Source organism: Odocoileus virginianus, chromosome 20 (genome assembly GCF_023699985.2).
Source record: "Odocoileus virginianus isolate 20LAN1187 ecotype Illinois chromosome 20, Ovbor_1.2, whole genome shotgun sequence".
NCBI classification, from domain to species: domain Eukaryota; kingdom Metazoa; phylum Chordata; class Mammalia; order Artiodactyla; family Cervidae; genus Odocoileus; species Odocoileus virginianus.
The window spans coordinates 48844900-48864127 of record NC_069693.1 but is presented as its reverse complement, the minus strand read 5'-3'; the positions used below and the strand labels follow the sequence as shown (position 1 = coordinate 48864127).

Here is a 19228-nt window from a genome sequence, read left to right as displayed (position 1 = left end):
AGCTAAGGGAGCAGCTGCCATCTGGGCTGTGAGGCTCGGGTCACATTGACAATTAAAGGCTCTCACCGGGAGCAGAAAGTGCGACCCTCCCAGGTGCCAGGAAGAGTGAGGTCCCGAGACTGGACTGCAGTGGGGTGTTGTGTGGGCCCAGGGGTCAGCAGTGCACATGGCAACTCAGATGCTGCTGGTCTAGCTGGGGACACAGTGGACGAGCCACGGCAGAATTAGTGGTCTAATTGCATCCGTGGTAAGTGCTATTGAGAAGTGCAGGACACCAGGGCACCAGAGGGCCATGTAACCTCTTCGGGGTGTTGACGGCTTCTCTCAGCACCTGAGCTGATGCTTATTAAACCTGAGGGACCACCGGGCTTCTCTCGGTGCAGATGAATGGGAGAGCCTCTGAGAAGTGGGCAGTGATCGCAAAAGCCCATGGATGCAGGGTGTCCTCTCGAGGAATGGGGAGAAAGCCATCTGTGCTGGAGCACAGGGCAGGGAGAGCAAGGTGAAGCTGGAAAGGTCAGCAGCCAGATCATGCACAGCGTGTCAGTGGGTTTACGAAGCTGGCCTGTGTCCTGAGAACCGCGGGGAGCCTCGGAAGGTTTTCAGAAGGGGAGTGGAGGGGCGGTGCTGGACAGCACCCTCTGGTGGCTGTGTGAGGAGCCGCAGCTTCGATGCTCTCGGCCAGGACCTGTCCTGGGCTTGGTTCTAAGCCTCTGCTGCGGACCTGGAGATACAGTCCTTCTGAGGCTGCCTGCCCCGTTAATGCCGGTGGACATGCTTACAGGGGCCGGCCTCCCAAATGGCATGCCACCAAGGCATGCTGTCCAGGAGACACCAGCCGGACATGCCAGCACTTCATGGAGCAGACCCAGACAGCAAAAGGTCTGGCCGGCCTGGGTTTTCTCCAGCGGGGTGCCTGGTCTGGGTCTGACTTCAGACAGGACGAAAGAGAGCCTGGTTACCTCCCCACCCCCACCCTGGGGAATCTCAGACCTCACATGGGTGTGTGCCTGTGAGCGTTTGGACAGACACCCTCCAGTGAGGGGCGATGGAATGGCAGCTCAGATCCCCCTGCATTACCAAAGGCAGATAAGCCCCAGCCAGCCAGAAGTCCGGGACCCGGCGGCGGCTGCCCCCACCCTCCCTGGCATGCTTGTGGCCTGTTTCTGCCTGAAACTGCAAATGCTTATCGCAGGCAAGTGATGAGTCATGGCTCGGGTTCTTCCTCAAAGGACGGCCTCAAGCAGGAGACGTTTATCAGCTGCTTTTCTTCTTTATTTTCAGACAGGATGGATTGAGCCAACTGAACTTTGTAGAAAGGGAGGGGAGGTGTTTTTCCTCCTTCATTCTTGGGAAGTGTGACTGTGCTAAAGGGCACTCAAGTCTCCCTCTCACCCTGGAATCCCTATTCCCTTCTCATCACCAGTATCTGCCCTTCCAGAAACACCAGATACAGAGCAGCAACCAGGGGTCCACTAGTTTCTACAAAGGTTTTGCTCCCAAGAAAACAGCCTGTTCCTTGCTGGCTATACTGGCTTTACTTCTCTAGGGGCAGAAGATTCTGAAATAGCCCAGTGCCTTTTCTTGAGGTGCCCCCAACGGCACCCCTTCTGTTATCCCAGCCAGGTCACAGGTGTGGCTTGTCAGGGCAGAGGAGAACGACTGCAGAGGACTAAACACAGCTCTGAGCAGAATGATTCCAGTTGCCTTTTTAATCCTTGGTGAAATAGTGGTCTCGAAAGCGGGGTTTTTGAGCATGAGTAACCATTCCTGGAATTCCCGTTGCTGGGCCGTCTCCCATGATGAGTCTCACAACCAGCACTCACCTCGGGCGTGAATCAGAATCACAGCAGGGGATGTGAGATGCAGCCGAGGGGGGAGGGGACCCGGGGACAGTGTGACCCACAGCAGAGAGGCCCACTGTGGGCCCACGGGCAATCGAGGTCCAGCCCAGGAAACTGACACCCTTCTGGGCCTTTCAGCAGAGGGTACTGAATGCAGGGAATTGATGATACAGGTGATGGAAGAGCTGAGAAGCCAGACAGAGCAAGGGGAGAGCTGGAGGGGGTTTCAAGGACCCCGCAGCCCAGTGCCACCTTCAGAACGGCCCCAAGTGATAGAATGAAAATGGTGGGGACTGGGGCCCTCCTTCTCGCGACTTGTGTGCGGCGTGTGAGGGCTTGAGAAATGCCATGTGCCCCAGTGGGGAGTGTGGACTAGGGCTGAGGGGGCAGGTTGAGGAGCCCATGAAGGGATGTGGGGCACCTCTGGAAGGAGCACAGATGGAGCAGAGGAGCCTTCCTGTAGGAACTTGGTACCCATGTCCTGTGTCCCATGGGACAGCCTCACTTCAGTGACCCCCACAGGGCTGCCTGGAATGGAGGACCAGCCAAGACATGGTCCCCACCCTCCGGAGTCTTTTTGTGTCCGTGGAGTTGACAGACCCAGGAAGGGAGGACTGAGCGGAAGTCCACACTCCTGTCTGTGGGGCAGGAGGGCCCCTGGGCACTCCTGCTCAAGGCTCACAGCCAAGGTTAGCTCTGCATTCTCAGCAGGGCAGCCTGCCTCTGTTGAGGGCTCAGACCTCTGGGTCCCACCACCACCAGCCCTTCCCACCCTCTGAGCAGGGCCGGACTCTGGGAGCCGATGCTGACCTGCAGGTGGGCCATTCACACGTGTGGTCCTGAGTGAATGGCGCAGTTGAATTTCTCACCCTCAGGTCTCCTGACCACGGGCTCTGGATAATCCCTTGTTGTGTGGGTGGGTAGGGCGTGCCCTATGTACTGTAGGACGTTGACCAGCAGCCCAGCCTCGATCCCCGAGATACCATTAGCATAGCTCTGAGTTGTGACCAGCCGAGATGTTCCAATTTGCCAAATGACCCCTGGGGGCAAAACTGTTCCTGGTCAAGAACCACTGGCCTGGAGAGTGGTTCTCACACCTGATTTAAACATTTGAGTCACCTGGAAACTACAGAAAATGATGAAACCAAACCCTGCAGGGCCACTCCTAGGTATGGGAATGAGACAGAGGGGACACATCTACAAAAGACTGTGGAACTATGTTCCTGTCAGCTTATTAACAGCTGATGGCTGGGAACAGCCGAGCTGTCCATCCATAGGATACTAGACAAACAGGTTAAAGTCCTATAGTCCGAAAAGGAAGAAAGAAAAACCCACCAGTATGTGTGCATTGCAGTGATACTACGTTGAGCAAAGGACACTCACACAAGAGTGCGTGCAGTAAGGTGAAAAGACAGCCCTCAGATTGGGAGAAAATAATAGCAAACGAAGCAACAGACAAAGGATTAATCTCAAAAATATACAAGCAACTCCTCCAGCTCAACTCCAGAAAAATAAATGACCCAATCAAAAAATGGGCCAAAGAACTCAACAGACATTTCTCCAAGGAAGACATACAGATGGCTAACAAACACATGAAAAGATGCTCAACATCACTCATTATCAGAGAAATGCAAATCAAAACCATAATGAGGTACCATTATACGCCAGTCAGGATGGCAGCTATCCAAAAGTCTACAAGCAATAAATGCTGGAGAGGGTGTGGAGAAAAGGGAACCCTCTTACACTGTTGGTGGGAATGCAAATTAGTACAGCCACTGTGGAAAACAGTGTGGAGATTTCTTAAAAAGCTGGAAATAGAACTGCCATATGACCCAGCAATCCCACTTCTGGGCATACACACCAAGGAAACCAGATATGAAAGAGACATGTGCACCCCAATGTTCATCGCAGCACTGTTTATAATAGCCAGGACATGGAAGCAACCCAGATGCCCATCAGCAGACGAATGGATGAGGAAGCTGTGGTACATATACACCATGGAATATTACTCAGCCATTAAAAAGAATTCATTTGAATCAGTTCTAATGAGATGGATGAAACTGGAGCCCATTATACAGAGCGAAGTAAGCCAGAAAGATAAAGACCATTACAGTATACTAACACATATATATGGACTTTAGAAAGATGGTAACGATAACCCTATATGCAAAACAGAAAAAGAGACTCAGATGTATAGAACAGACTTGTGGACTCTGGGAGAAGGCGAGGGTGGGATGTTTCAAGAGAACAGCATTGAAACATGTATATTATCTAGGGTGAAACAGATCACCAGCCCAGGTTGGGTGCATGAGACAAGTGCTCGGGCCTGGTGCACTGGGAAGACCCAGAGGGATCGGGTAGAGAGGGAGGTGGGATGGGGGATCGGGATGGGGAATACATGTAAATCCATGGCTAATTCATTTCAATGTATAACAAAAACTACTGTAATGATGTAAAGTAATTAGCCTCCAACTAATAAAAATAAATGGAAAAAAAAAACCAAAAACAGAAACAAAAAAAAAAGAGTGCGTGCAGTACAGTCCCTTGTATGTGAAGTTCAGAGCAGGGAAAACCAGTCTTTCGTGGCAGAGGTGGGCAGAGGGCAGTGCCCGACCCCTGGGGTGCTGGAGGCGTTCTCTCTTGGTCTGCAGGATGACACGTGCTGTGTGTGGATGTGGCAGTTCGCCGTGCCGTGCACTTCAGATTTGTGCACATAACCGGCTTATGCCTTGTGCTCATTTCCTGTGACACCTGTAATAAATTACCATCAACTTGGTGATTAAAAAAAACAAAAACAAAAAACAAAGCAGGAATGTATTCTCTCCAGAGGACTGCACGCCCTCTGGAGGCTTCAGGGGAGGGACTCCCTGTCTCCCCTAGCTTCTGGCAGCCTTGTGGCCACATCAGTGTCTCTGCCCCTCCTGTCGCTCTGCCGTCTCCTTGTGGGTGTCAGATCCTCCTTGGCCTCGCTTATGAGGATACACGTGATAGCGTTTGCTTTTTGTTTTCATTGTTCTTTTTTCCAAATACTTATTTATTTATTTGGCTGTGCCAAGTCTTAGTTGCGGCACTCGGGATCTCTGATCTTTGTTGCCGCATGCGGGATCTTTAATTTTGGTGTGTGAACTCGACCTCTTAGTTGTGGCCTGTGGGATCTAGTTCCCTGACCAAGAGTCGCACCCGGCCCCTCACCCCTATCCCCAGCCCCCGAATTGGGAGAGTGGAGTCTTAGCCACTGGACCACCAGGGAAACCCCCATGCGATAGCATTTAAACCCACCAGATAACTCAGGATACTTTTCTCATCTTGGGATTCTTAGTTACATCTGCAATTCTTTGCTGTAGAAGGTAACATTTATAGGTTCCATGGATCGGGACCTGATACGATGCGGGGGGCCATTATTCAGCCTGTTATATAACTAAATTTGAAAGGAGAATTCTAAGTTACCAGTGCAGTGACCCTACCCTACACAATTGACTCAGACTCTCTGCTGTTTCTGTCGGTAAATCATGCAGTCCTGGGCTCAGCATGTGGAGAGACCATGATCTGGAGGTTGTGCGTCCTGTCTCTGTGAGTTCAGGGTGTGCCTTTCTTGCTCATCACTTATCACAGTGCAGAGTTGACTTAAGCAACTTGTTAAACGTTGAATGAGTTAACGTGTGAATGAATATAGCTACTACTAAGGTCTATTTTTCATGCATAACATTTATGACACCAATTATGTGGATTTTTCACAACAAACAATTCTGTCATTCTTTATGGACACCAAGTGGATGTCCTACAACTTAATTCAATTCTAACACTTAAATACCAGGAGTCAGAGCAGACCCCACAGGTGACGGGCTTCACCTCACAGGTGAAGGGCTCAGTCCCAGAAGACTGCCTCCACTTCGATGCCAGTCACAAGTGGTGAGTCCCCAGGTGACACCCACTTCTTTCTGGTTTGGCTACAAATCAAGAAGTCCCCTTCTCCATTCAATAGCTTGCTATGATGGCTCTTAGAACTCAGGGAAATGCTTTCCTCATGTTTACTTTTTTTAGCCAAACCACGTGGTTTCTGGGATCTTAGTTCCCTGACCTGGGATTGAACCTGAGCCCTCAGCAGTGAAAGCATGGAGTCTTAATGACTGGACTACTAGGGAATTCCCTCTTTACATTTATTATTATCGTAAATATGAATTCTTTACATTTATTGTAAAGGATACTGATGAAAAAAATGTATATAGTGGAAGGTCTGGAATGGGCTCAGACCTTTTGTCCCCATGGGGTTTGGGGTCTGATCTTTGTTGATCTTTGTTGCACAACCTCTTGACACATGAATGTGTTCACCAACCCAGAAGGGTTTTCCTGGAGGTTCCATTATATAGACATGGCTGAGTAAATCATTTGCCACTGGTGTTTCCCCAGTCACCTCCCTGGAGGTCGGGGATGGCGCTGCAAGTTTCAGCCCTCTAATCAGATGGTTGGATCCCCCCACAATCAGCCCCCATGCTGAAGCTCTCTGGGGGCACCAGGAGTCACCTCATTAGCATAAACTCAGGCACAATTGAAGTGAGTGTGGCCACAGTCAACTGGGATGATCTGAAGTCAGAGGACCCAGCCTCAAACCCAGCCTGCCACTTATCAGCTAACTGACAGGGCCCAAGTCTCCTCCCTCTCCCACTCCTGTTTCCTCATCAGGAAATTGGGGACCCCTGAATTGTTGGGGTAGGGAATTCATAAGATGACATGTGAACCTGTTGGAAATCCAAAACAAATGTACATCTTCCATGCAAAACATCTAATGCTGAGCCCATCGTAAATAGTGACTTCCTGCATGAATCCATTCAAATCAAAAGATGCTGGGTGTTAGGCAAGTGGGATATATGTGCCTGCCTCTGTTGGCATAAAATACACTCCCTGTGAACGTGTGGAGCTTGTGAAATAGCTGTGTGCTCTTTGAACACTGCAAGGAGGGACCCTAGAGGATACAAGCTGGGTGGGGGAACAGATGAGGTCCTTGTGACGATTAGAACTGTAAAACCCTCTCCTAAGTTGAGGGTGATGTCCTAACCAGTTCATTTTTCCTGCGTAACAGCATGCCTGGTGCTGTTTAGTTTGATGGGGAAAACAAACCAAAGAAAAGAAAACACCCAAACAACAACAAAAACCTTCTCGGGAGAACTTGGAGTCTAATGGTCCTTCCATAAGATGCCCTGCTTGGTCTGGGATTTTGGGCAGGTCTGGGAGAGGGGAAAGGGCCTGGTCCGGTGGAAATTTCCAAGTAGGTTTATTTTGAAGCAAAGGTTTGGCAGCCCTGACCCCGTCTCCTTGGCTAGACAGAGCTTCTTTGAAGAGAGTCAAAAACAGCAGGGGTGGGAAATGGCCCTTGAGTGAGCAGGGTTTAGTGGAATCCTCTTCTTTCAGGAAGAACTGCCAGGACCGGCCCAGGTTTCCCTTGCTCGATGGAGTTCAACTCGGCTCACCTGTGGTCAGCACAGTACCGCCCGCCCCTGCGTGTCCCCACCCCAGCCAAGACGCCCTCGCCCTGGTTCCTGGAACCTGCGTGTGTGTGATCTGATGTGGCAGAAGGGACTTGGCCGGCGTGATTGAGTGAAGGGCCTTGTCATGCGGGATGATCCTGGGTGATCCCGGTGGGCACTGTGGAATCACAAGTCCTTGAAATCAGAGTCCCTTTCCCAGCTGTGGTCAGAGAAAGAGGAGGCAATGGAGATGGGTCCAAGATGCAGGGTCACTGGCTTTGGTGATGGAGACAGGACCATGAGCCAAGAAAGAGGGGCCACTGCTGGATGCTGGAATGGGCGAGAACAGTTTGTCCCTAGAACCTCAGGGGCCCCACTGACAGCTCAGTTTGACTCAGTGAGACCCGTGTTAAGTTTCTGACCCCCAGACAGCAGATACTGAGCATGCGCTGTTGAAGCGGTAAAGTTTGCAGAAAAGTATTCCACTAGCAGTGGAAAGTTAAAACACCATCTTTCTTCATTAAAAAAAAGAAAGTCATTGAAGTATATTTGACTTAGTGTCGTGTTAATTTCTACTGTATAGCAAAGTGTTTCCGTTATACATCTACATACATTCTTGTTCATATTCTTTTCCATTATGCTTTATCACAGGATATTGAATATAGTTCCCTATGCTATACAGTAGGACCTGTTTATCCATTCTCTATGTAATTGTTTGCATCTGTTAACCCCAAACTCCCACTCCATCCCTCTCCCGCCTCCCTTCCCCCTTGGCAAACACTAGTCTGTTCTCTGTCTGTGTGTCTGTTTCTGTTTTGTAGATAAGATCATTTGTGTCATATTTTCAATTCCACATATAAGTGATATCATATGATATTTGTCTCTGTCTGGCTTACTTCACTCACTATGATAATCTCTATGTCCATACATGTTAATGCAGTGGCATTATTTCATCGTGACTATTACTTATGGCTGAGTAATATTTCCATTGTATACATGTACCACGTCTTCTTTATCCATTCATCTGTTGATGGATGTTTAGATTGCTTTCATGTCTTGGCTAATATAAATAGTGAACATAGGGGTACCTGTATCTTTTCCAGTTACAGTTTTCCCCAGACGTGTACCCAGGAGTGGGATTACTGGATAATATGGCGGCTCTACTTTTAGTTTTTTTTTTTTTTTAGAAAACTTCATGCTGTTTTCCATAGCACCTGCACCAGTTTACATTCTCACCAGCAATGTAGAAGGGTTCCCTTTTCTCCACACCCTCTCCAGCATTTATTTGTAGACTTTTTCTTTTTTTAGTTGCACTGGGTCTTTGTTGCTGTGTGCGGGCTTTTCTCTCATTGCAGCGAACAGGGGCTGCTCTTTGCTGCGGTGCTCGGGCGTCTCATTGTGGTGGCTTCTCTTGTTGTGGAGCACAGGCTCTAGAGCATGGGTTTAGTTGCTCCTCGGCATGTGAAATCTTCCTAGGCCACGGATCAAACCCATGTTCCCTGCGTTGGCAGACAGATCCTTATCCACTGCGCCACCAGGGGAAGTCCTCTTTGTAGACTTTTTAATGATGGCTGTTCTGACCGGTGTGAGAAATCACTGTCGTTGGGATCTGCATTCTCTAATAATTAGCGGACATCACCTTTCTTGAGCACCTACTATGTGCCTGTTCCTGGGATGGGACCCCTAATCCTAGTGACCACCTGTGACACTGCGCCCATGGTCTTTTTACAGGTGAGTCAACTGAGACTCAGCGAGGTAAGCTGACACACTGGGATGGCGTGAGAGGGGATGGGAACCCCGGGATGGCTCCAGCTGCCCTGGGCCTTCTGCCACTCACAGGTAAGATGGTGGGAATGGGAACTGGAAGCACATGGTGCACAGTAGGTGTTTAGTCAGAGCTGCTTCTCTCTCTCTCCTTTTCTCAAAGATCAGGTGTCCAGCAGGCCTGACTGTGAAGTGGATGACACTTTCTTCCTGATGACACTGTAAAACCATTATAAAATCAACCCTGGTTCCCAGGGGCAAAAACCTCCCCTCACAGAACCATCTCAGTGGGTAAAAGGCTCGCGTTGGCAGAACTGGGAGGCAGGTCTCTCACGCTGGCACTGAATGATGGCTTTATGACCTCAGGCTGGTTACCACCCCTCTCTGAGAAGCGTGTAGTTTCGGTTGACTCAAGTCCCCCCTGCAGCGTCGGCCTCCAGGGAGCCTGTGAGCAAACTCTGGTCTGCATCCAGAGGGTTGAGGCCAGGCCAGGTGGTGGCTGCTGCCGTGTCTCTACACTCGTGCTGGGAGGGCACAGAGGGGCCCTCATGGCAGAGTCAAGTCCTCCTGCCATCCGAAAGGCCAAGGTGTGAGTCCCTCTGCTGTGAATCTGCCCCTTGGCGGGGCCGGTTTCCTGGCCTGGGGCGAGGCTTTGAGCTTCTTCCCCAGGAAGGTGCCCAGGTCATAGTCCAGCCCTGGCCCAGCACTGAAGCTTCATGTCTTAGCCTGGCTTTGCCAGCTGGCAACTGGCTGCCCTCCAGACAGTTACTCCTTGGAACAGAAATGTGTGAGGAAAGCTGGCTCTGCCCAGGGGTCCCCAGCTGTCCCTGGCAGTCCAACCCTTCTCCCCAAGCTGGGAGGGCACCATCCCTCAGATCCATCTTTCTCACGCTTTGCTGTCAGCATGGGAAGGGCCTCGGGGGTGGAGGTGCCCAGTAATGCTGGCCTGCTCAGCCAGCTTGAATGGTGTCCCTTAGAAAGATCTACGCCAGTCTTGCCCCTCAGAACCTGTGAATGTGACCTTATGTTTAGAAATAGGGTCTTTGCAGATGTCATCAAGTTAAGATAGGTTCTTACTGGGTTAGGGTGGCCCTGATCTAATGCCTGGTGTCCTTATAAAAAGAGGGGAATTTACTGACTTATTTATTTATTTTTTTTTTGGTGTGTGTTTCTCATATATTTTATTTTTTTTTCTTTTTTTTTCCATTTATTTTTATTAGTTGGAGGCTAATTATGACTTATTTATTTTTAAAAGCAGTTCATTTTTATTATTTTCCTCAAGTATCTCTACAGACCTTAAGACCAAATTTGTCCAGGCTTAACATTCATAATTGTTCACAGGATATAATCACAAATACTTGTATTACAGTCATTGCAAACATAACAAACATATCCAAAGCAAAACTCATCTTTCCAACCCCACTTGAAGCTGGCTCAAACACTTTCTTCCCTACTGTTGTTAATGACTCAGAATATCAGTTTATTCTCACCTTAAGCCAGTGCTTCACCCCATTATCCAGTCAGGTGGAAGAAGGGAATTTAGACACAGACCACCTTGGAGAGGCCATGTAAGATGGAGGCAGAGATGGGAGTGGCTCTTGTACAAGCCACAGAATCCTCCCTGGAGCCTTCAGAGAGCCCTTGGCCTTGCAGACACCTTAATTTGATTTTATATTTTTGTTGTTTGACTGTGCTGGGTCTTAGTTGCGGCATGTGGGATCTAGTTCCCTGATCAGGAATCAAACCTAGGGCACCTTCATTGGGTGGGAGCACAGAATCTTTGACACTGGACGACCAGGGAAGTCTCTGACACCTGGACTTTAGACTTTAGGGCTCTGGACTATACATTTCTGCTGGGTTTTGTTTGTTTGTTTGTTTGCTTGTTTTTTACTAATTTTACTTACTTTTGGCTGTGCTGGGTCATCATTGCTGGGCAGGCTTTTCTCTGGCTGCAGGGAGAAGGGGCTGCTCTCTAGTTGCTGTGCCCAGGTTTCTCACTGCAGGGGCTTCTCTCGTGGAGCGCCAGCTCTGGGGCACTTGGGCTGCAGTAGTTGCAGGGTGCAGTCTCCATAGTTGCAGCTCCAGGCGCTAGAGCACAGGCTCTGTAGTTGTGGTGCACAGTCTTAGTTGCTCCGAGGCACGTGGGCTCTTCCTGGATCAGGGATTGAACCTGTGTCTCCTGCTTTGGCAATCAGATTCCTTATCACTGAGCCACCAAGGAAGCCCCATTTCTGCTGTCTCAAAGTCCTCTAGTTTGTGATGCTTGGTTACAGCAGCCCCAGGATACTTGCACACCCGCTGCCTGCTCATGCCCATTTCCAGTAGTCAGTGCTTTGAGGAAACGTGAGAAAATCACCATGTGTCCCTCCAAACTGAACAAAATGCAAACAAGAGGACTGACCTTTGCTCACAGCTCATGTCCTTCCTCTATTGCTGAGGGTTAAGTTATCATTTTATGAAGGGATGCTGGTCAGGGATGGCTGGGGAACTTTATTGATTCTTTTTAGTTCTCAAAAGATTTTTCTAAATTTCTACGAAATTCAAAAGTCTGGGGACATGGGCTCTGGAGTTAAAAGAGTGCTTCAGACACCCTGTGTGTGATTTTGGAGGGGTACCTAAACCCTCAGAGTCTTCCTGCCATCAAGAGGGTTAGAGCATGGCTATTTCTTGGCCAGTTGTCAAGTCCCTTTAAAACTGGCTCCGCCCTATGCTTGCCCTTCCTGCCTGCCCTCTCTGTATCCCTTGAACTGTCTCAAGTGCTGTCTGGATGCTGCAAACTGTATTTGGTTTCTCAGAGAAGGACACCACTAAATAAATAAACAAAAGCAAAGTTCTTACTTACATTAACCCCTAAGAAGCTTAAAGATCCACTCCGGGGACTTTGCTGCCAAGTGAGCTTTCTTGACTTTCCCCATTGAAAATGAGGACCTCATTTTCTCTGAGAGTAAACAGGTTTTCTCCCAGCAGTGAGAAACATGGTGCTGATGTGAACTCAGGCTTAGGTCCTCCAGCTTGATGAAAAAAGAGAAGGGATTGTGTCTCTTTTCCTGTTTCAGAATATCGGTGGTCCAGGGAAGACTCTTGATTGGCCATCTTAGTCACATGACTAAGCCTTGGTCCTATCCCTGTGGCTAGAGGGCAGGAGGTCTTTGACTGGCCAGGCCTGAATCACATGTAGGCTCAGTGGTGGGGCCCTGTGATTGGCAGCTCACCCAGGAGCACATGACTGATAAGAGAGAAGCACAGCTAGAAAGGAAGGTGGACAGTCAGGTCCTAGATGACTCTGACCACAACCCAAAGGGCCCTGGACAGGAATCAGAGCCATGAGATCCCGAACCACTGGCCAGTAGGTTTTGCACCTCCTGGTGGGGAGCTTTTACTTGGAAGACTGACCAGAGTTGTTCTGGCTGAGGCAGGAAGGGCTGCGGTGGAGGCAGGAGGGCTCAGAATCCGGCCTCCACCCTCGCCCAGGCTTCTCCACAGAGCAGGGCCTGGAGCCCGCGGGGCCATCCCACCCTCGGAACATGCGGGAGCGAGATCCCACTTTACAGACGGGAAAACAGAGGCTCCGAGGGCCCTACCCCTTGCCTGAGGAATTCGTCACAGTTCATCGCCACGTCTTCTGCTGCCCAGGCCAAGCGGTTGCCTGGAATTTGGGCCAGCCTCCTTTTTGCCCAGATGTTGGACCAGGTCCTTTGAATTCCCGGCAAAAGGGAGAGGTCCACAGACATTTCAGAGCTCAAATTAGGACAGTGGACTGTGGCTCCCTAACCTGCTTTGTGGCGAACCTGAGAAGTGACTCTGTGGTGCAGCCGGCTGGCGAGTGCCTTCAGCCTGGGCAGCAAGACCCTTTTTCATGAGTGTGAACCGCCCTCGGCCCTGATGAAACAGAAGCGGACTCCAATTCTGAGGTTGTGCCCGCAGGATTTGCCGAGCCCAGCTGGTCAGCCCAGCCTGAGACGCACAGTCACCGAAAGCCACAAGAGTCCCCACCTAAGGGACCTCTCCTGCCCTGGGCAGCCTCTGTTGTCTGCTGGCAGTGCCCACGGCGGTGCCCCCTCCCTAGGACACCCCGGGCACACCCCAGCTGCTGGGAAGGCCCCCTGGGGCTGGTAGGTGTGGGCAGGGTCCTGCCCCTCCCCCCAGAACCACAAGACCACCTGTGAGCCCTGGCAGAGGACACCGAGGCCCCAAGATCTGCAGCCTCCCATGTTGACAGGGAGGTGGTGGGTGCCCAGAAAGCGGGAGTGTGAGTGGGGCAGGAGCGTCAGGAGGTGACTCTGGCGGGAGGCATTGAGGCCAGTGTATACACGGCGGTCGTGGATTTGCTCCTGGAAACACAAAGAGGACTGATTTCACAGGGTGGGGCAGGGGTGACTCTGCACCCAGGTCCATGCCCGCCTGAAGGACCAGTCCCTCCATCCTAGTCCACGTCAGTCTGCCTGAGTGTGCCCGGAAACGAGTTGGCTCTTTGCTTTGCTCTAATGGCAACTCCGCTGTCCTGGTATCTTCGGCTAAAACCTGGAGCTCCCCCTTGATGCCTCATTTTCTCCCATTTCACGTCCAAATGCAGTTACCTTTTACTCCACCTTCAAAGGGACGCCCCAGGCCACCCGCTTCACCTCCTGCACTGGCTCCGCCTGGTCTGAGCTGCCATCTCCTCTTGTCTGGATGGCACAGTGGTCTCCCCACTGTACTTGCTGTCCCCCTGAGCCCACCCTCACCCCCACTCTCCCAGCACAGCAGGTTGAGGGATGCTGGGAGAACTTGACATCAGTCGGCTCCTCACCACCACCCCCTTCTGAAGCTTCCATCTATGCTGCAGCGAAAAGCACCCCCCCGATTCACCTCCATGTGGACCTGTGAGTGTGACCGTATTAGGGTCTTTGCAGACGTGATGAAGTTAGAATGAAGTCAGACTCGAGTCAGGTGGCTGGGGTCCTTCGAAGAAAAGGGGAATTTAGGCACAGTGACACACATGGTCTAGTCAAAGCTATGGTTTTTCCAGTGGTCATGTATAGATGTATAGATGTGAGAGCTGGACTATAAAGAAAGCTGAGCACCGAAGAATTGATGCTTTTGAACTGTGGTGTTGGAAAAGACTGTTGAGAGTCCCTTGGACTGCAAGGAGATCCAACCAGTCCATCCTAAAGGAAGTCAGAACTGAATATTCATTGGAAGGACTGATGCTGAAGTTGAAACTCCAGTACTTTGGCCACCTGATGCAAAGAGCTGACTCATTGGAAAAGATCCTGATGCTGGGAAAGATTGAAAGTAGGAGGAGAAGGGGACAACAGAGGATGAGATGGTTGGATGGCATCACTGACTTGAGTGAGTCATGAGTTTGAGTTTGAGTAAATTCCGGGAGTTGGTGATGGACAGGGAAGTCTGGCATGCTGCAATCCGTGGGGTCACAAAGAGTCAGACACGACTGAGCGACTGAACTGAACTGATACACACTGAGGGAAGACACGTGAAGATGAAGGCAGAGGTGGGAAAGATACAGCCACAAGCCAAGGACACCTGTGTCCATCCAAAGGTGGAAGAGGCAGGAAGGGTTCCCCCTGAGAGCCTTCAGAGAGAGCCTGGCCCCGCTGGCACCTTGACTTTAGACGTCTGGCTTCCAGAAGTGTGAGACGGGATCCTGCTGCTGTTTGCCATCACCCAGTTTGTGGTCGTTTGTTACAGGAGTCTGACACTGCCACTCCTTTCTGTCTCGTGTAGACTGCAGTACCCACCATCAAGCAAAAAGGCTCTGAGAAAGCCTGCAAGGAAGTATGTGCCCATTTCCCCGAGCTTATCCAAGCATACAGGCATCCACTCCACCTACCCTTTCACCTCCCACTTTGGGGAATGTTGGACTAGAAGAGCCCTGATGTGCCCTCTAGACTGAAAGTTTTATTGCTTTTGGAATTGAAAGCCAAGCCATGAAATACATAGAAATATGTATGCATGATTAGATGCTAATTTTCAATATAGTCAAAATGCTCTTGCATTTACGGGGGAAGCAGAACAAGGCTGGAGAAGAACAGCTGCTCCAGTGAACCAGCTCCAGTCAGGCTGTCAGACGTGAGCTCCCTTGACCCCGTAGGAGCTCAGTCTGAGGTCGGTCACTGTGGCAATGAGAACAGTGTAGTATCCAGTAGACTGTTTCCTTGGGCTGTGTTCCTAGAAGTGGACTTGCTGGGTCAAAGGCTTTGCGTTTTTAAGACATGGGATTCATGGTGCCAGACTGCTCTCCCGAAGGTCATACAGGTTTAAAGCTCCACTAACGCAGAGCAGCCGTGCCCATTCTCCATCTGTGCCAGCACTGGCCATCATCCTATTTGACATCTGTAAAATTGTCCTGTGTGTTTTGACCACAAAGACAAATAGAGTTTTTCTTGAGTTGTCTGAGTTTCCACTGCGTCGTGCCAAGAGCAGCCTGTCCACCAGCCCACAGCTGCCAACAGGGCATTCTGGCCAGTGACCGGGCAGTGGTGCCCTGAGGTCAGGCCAAATTTTGGAGGAAACGGCAAACCTCACTCAGATCTGGCCCGAAACATTAAACCCTGAAAAAGAGACGATTCAGTGTCATAGGATCCTTCTCCTGGGGCAGAGCTGGAGAGAGAAAAGAGATTGGGGATTCGGAGTCAGGAAAACGCAAGGATTTGTCCTGACTCGGCCCCTTTTAGTGCCGTGACCTTGGGCAACTCACATGACCTCTTTGCACCTCAGTTTCCTCATCTCTGATGCGGGGTGACTACAGCCCCTGCCTCTCTCTCTTGATGGGGATTAGATCATTTCCTTGTTGTGAAAGGGGCTTTGCGGATGGAACCCTAATAAGAACCGAGGTTCCAGGTGGCCCAGTCCAGAGAGCATCATAGAGGGGTGTGGCCCATCCACCAAAAGGATTTGGAAGGTTGGAAGGAAGCCACGTTTTCACTTTTCATTTCTCTCAAGCGTCAGGAGGAACCCACTCCTCAGCCCACAGTTGTGTTTTCGTGTGTGTTTAGCTGCTCAGTCGTGTCCAGTTCTTTGCGACTCTGGACTGTAGCCTGCCAGCTTCCTCTGTCATGGGGGTTTCCAGGTAAGGTTTTCCTTGCCTTCCAGGTAAGGCATGGGTTGCCATTTCCTTTTCCAGGGGATCTTCTGGATCCAGGACTCAAGCCTGTGTCTACTGCATTGGCAGGCAGACTCTTTACTGCTGAGCCACCAGGGGAGCCCATGGTTTCTCAGAATTCTCTCTCCTCCCCGTGTCTTTTGCATCCTGCAGTGACTCCATCCAGAACCCCTCCCAGGCTATCCACTGCAGCCCCGCTGCCAACCTTAGATCTCAGAGTTGCCTCTCATTCCCTCCCTCCACTTTGCTTTTATCATGGAAATGAGCTTCATTTGCAGTTTCACTTGTTTTCTTTTATAGATGCACATATTTACTTATTTTTAGCTGTGTCCAGTCTTAGTTGAGGCAGGCAGGAGCTCTTGTTGCAGTGCATCGGCTCCTTTGGTTGTGACACGTGGGCTTGGTGCCCCATGGCCTGTGGGATCTTAGTTCCCTGGCCAGGGAACCCTTGTCCCCCTGCATTGGATGGTGGATTCTCAACCACTGGACCACCAGGGAAGTCCCCAGTTTTGCTTGTTTTCTCATGGTCTCGTCCAGATCTTGAGTCTCCACAGCAAAAGGAGACCCTCCCCTTGGCTCTCCAGCCTCCGTGGGGCCTGTTTCCTTGTCCCCACTTCCCAGCTCTGCTCGCAGCATGGAACCCCCCTGAGAAAGGCACAGCTCTCAGCAGGAGGCAAGGTGGGGGGAGCTGGCCGGGCAAACGACAAGGCCCTGGTTACCTGGTGGGGCCCCGCCAGAGACGTGGCCGTGTGTGCCCCTCCCTGCCATGGGCTCCCCGACCCTGTCACGTCTCCCTGTGCTGAAGCTTCTTAGTATCTTCTGCGCTTTCCCCTCAGCGAACGTGTTCTTTTCTCCCTCCTACTCTCCCACAACAGAGGTGAGAGAGGGCAGAGTATACCATGAACCCAGCCACCTGAGGCGGGGCCAGCCCTTTGCTCTGGGGTGTGGCGGGGAAGGGTGCTTCCGTGACTGTCTCTTCCCAGCGTTGTCAAAGGGCTCTGGGGCTGACACATGTGTGCTCACGTGGAATTTCCCCGAGGATCACCTCCCCCTCCCTGCTGGGGTCCTGAGGGCACCAGGGTGCTAGAGACACTGCCCAACTCCCACCCCACCCAGCCTTCCCCCGAACCTTCTGCTGCTCCCCAAGATCCAGAATGTGCTCTGCTCTGTGGGTGCCCTTCAGCCCTGAGGAGGGTGGGAGCAAAGTTCGGGGTGGGGGAGAGCTGGAGAGGTGGGCTCACCAGCCCCTCCCCCAGTGAGAAGCTGGGTGCCTCAGGTAAGATGCTGAGCCTCTCCAAGCCTCACCTTCCTCATCTGGAAAGTGGCTGTGATTGCACCTGCCTCCCACCTCTCTGGGCCTGGAGGAACCTGAAGCCACTAGGCATGCTTTACACCCGATGCTGACTACACTGGTGTCCATTCACTGCTCTGTGCTGGGTGTCCTTCCAACTCTTGGCAATACCCAGAGAAATCATAGCTGATGGGGTAGATACTGATAATCGCAGATGGTAGGCGTTAAGTACTGTGATGAGAGCACAGGGCCTGTGGGCTCAGAGAGGGGTGACTAGGGAAGGCTTCCTGGAAGAAGTGGTATCTGAGCCAGACCTTAAACAATGCATGAAAAGTAGTTGTTTCTTTTTTCATTTGTGTGATTAACAAGCATCTGTGACATGTCTACAGAGTACAAATGCACGTCAAGTGTTGGAAAGAGAAAGGCACATGAAGTGTTGGCCCAAGGAGATTTGAAGCCAAGAAAGCAGAGGGGACATCTCAGACTTCCCTTTCCAGGCTGGGTGTCTGAGTGTTGGCAGGGCTGTCCCTATGTGGGGATCAGAAGCTTGGGCCCTCACTCTGTTAGGAATCAGAACCATGCAGTGGAGTAGTATGCAGCCAAGAACAAGACGAGATGGTGCTGCCTCTGATGTGGAACAACCTCCAGGATATACTAAGTGAAAAATAGCAAAGTGCCAAGCCACAGGACGGGGCTGTTCTGCTACATACGTGTGTATGTGTCAGTGTGTGAGTGCATGTCGGGGACACCCAGGCCAGGGACCGCCCCTGGGAGGACACAGCTGCTAATCTGAGTGGTCCGTGGGGCCATAGGAGCCAGCAGGGCCGGAGGGAGAGGGGACAGGCCCAGAGCAGACAAGCAGGGCGGGAGTGCACGCCTGCCCTGCCGCGCCTCGGGGTTGCCATGTGACATGGAAGAGGATGCTCGCAATATGCATACAAGCGTGTGCTGGGGCAGTCCTCAGCCCTGACCCATGTGAGAACCTCAAAGATGCGCGGGTGAAAGAAGCCGGGCACAGTGTGTGGTTCCATCCGCAGGAAGCATCCAGAATAGGCAGATCTGTAGACAGAGGAGAGGAGTGCTCACCAGGGGCTGGGGAAGGTGGGGGGTGAGTGATGCTGAGTGTCTGGGGGGATGATGGAAACGCTTTGGAGCTAGGAAAAGGCAGTGGTCACACAACACTGAATGTGCCCAGCGCCACTGGGTTGCTCATTTGAACGTGGTCGGCTGTTTTTCTTTTCTTTTACTGAAGTATAGGTGATTGACAATGTTGTATTACTTTCTGCTGTACATCACAGTGATTCAGTTGTATGAACATACACATTCTTGTTTTATATTCTTTTCCATGATGGTTTATCACAGGACATTGAATATAGTTCCCTGTGCTATACAATAGGATATTTTTATTGATCCATTCCGTATGTAATAGAGTGTTTCCACTAATCCCAAATTCCTGCTGCATCGCCCCCCTGCCCCAACGGCTTAGCAACCACAAGTCTGTTCTCTATGTTTGTGAGTCTGTTTCTGTTTCATAGGTTAATTTATATCCTGCTTTAGATTCCACATATATCATATGGCTATTTATCTTTGTCTGGCTTACTTCACTTGGTATGATTGATAATGTTTGGTTGCATCCATGTTGCTGCAGATGACATTATTTTGTTCTTTTTTATTACTGAGTAGTCTTCCATTGTAGTTTATGTACTGTGACATCTTTATCCATTCCTCTCTCAATGGGCATTTACATTGTTTCCATGTGTTGTCT

General features: G+C 50.8%; 1 long non-coding RNA gene across 1 annotated transcript in view; it reads left to right on the top strand.

Moving 5' to 3' along the window:
- The window catches only part of LOC110148559 (uncharacterized), a 40944-nt gene extending 22429 nt beyond the window's left edge, over positions 1 to 18515 (top strand). Inside the window, exon 4 of the long non-coding RNA XR_002317196.2 lies at positions 9038 to 18515. This is a non-coding gene — a long non-coding RNA (uncharacterized lncRNA). The remainder of the gene's footprint in view (positions 1 to 9037) is intronic.
- The last annotated feature ends 713 nt before the right edge of the window (positions 18516 to 19228 follow it).